The sequence below is a fragment of the Gavialis gangeticus genome, unplaced genomic scaffold (assembly GCF_001723915.1).
Source record: "Gavialis gangeticus isolate Ggan-Ray unplaced genomic scaffold, GavGan_comp1, whole genome shotgun sequence".
NCBI classification, from domain to species: Eukaryota; Metazoa; Chordata; order Crocodylia; family Gavialidae; genus Gavialis; species Gavialis gangeticus.
This window is the reverse complement of record NW_017729032.1, coordinates 223,484,600-223,485,785: the sequence shown is the minus strand read 5'-3', so window position 1 is coordinate 223,485,785 and position 1,186 is coordinate 223,484,600.

Below are 1,186 nucleotides of genomic sequence, written 5' to 3'. Positions count from 1 at the left end.
GGGGGGGGGGTCACTAGGAAACAAGTCACAGCTGAAGTGACAAGTTGTTAAACGTAAAGCAGTTTATGAATAGCTTTCTAAAAGAAGTCTAGAATACTGCCAAGGAGCAGAAAAAAAGAGGGCTTAAAATGTTAACCAACCCAGTCAAAACAGGACTACAGAAGAAAGATTTAATATCTGAGATAAAAATTAAAATGAGTGTTTTACCCTTGAGTATACACAGAAAATAAGAAACCTGTTAGGAAGTAGTAAGACATCAAAGCTTTCTTTGTATATACATTTTATTTTGAAATTCTTCAGTAGCTTACAGTACTCTTTTGGGTGCGTTCATTTTACTTCTTCATAGGGTCATCTGCTCTTCCGCTTTGCTTCTGCCATTAAAAAAGGACCAGGGATGTATTTCAAATAGCATAACGATGCTGACATTTTCTGTAGTTGAGGGAGAGATCTGTGACTGACTTGATGTCTTCTATTAATTAAAAGGTGTAGAATATATTGTCAAGAGTTATGTTCTGTTGCTGCCAGAAGAAAAACATAAAGTATATTCCCAATTTTTGTAAAACTGAAGGTTTTTGCATACTTTTTACTCTTTAAATAAAGACACCTATACTCTGCTAATAATTATGTATTTCTTTCGTGGTTTTGAATTTTTTTGGTAATTTTACATGAAACAATTATTTTCTATTTTTACTCTAAAATATTTGTGCATAAAATGTCAATATAGTAAAATAAAAAAAATAAAACTGTTACAGCTAATGTTTTGGTGATTTGTTTATTAGCTTTTTAGTAGGGCTTTCGTGGCTTCTCTAAAGATGTAGCTAGTTTAAAGATTTGTGTACCGTTTTATTTTGTCATTTAAAATGCAAGCTAGTGACAGAAAAGGGGTAAACTTTGATTTTTAAAACTTCATGACTATATTTAAAATGGAAGAGATCCAACAATATTTGAAGAGGTCTTACTTCAAACGTTTCTCTCTTGATCCAAATTCCATCAACTTGCTTCACATTTAATCTCTCCAACTCATCCCATATCTTTTTTCCTAATACATTATCCTAAGATTTGTCAATGCCTATGGGAGCAAAAGTAACATTTTTGTTTTACTCCTAGTTCATTATTATCAGGTGTCTAATCACAAATACTAAGTCATTCTGTTTCGGTAGCACTCATGTTGTTTTCTGTGTGTGCA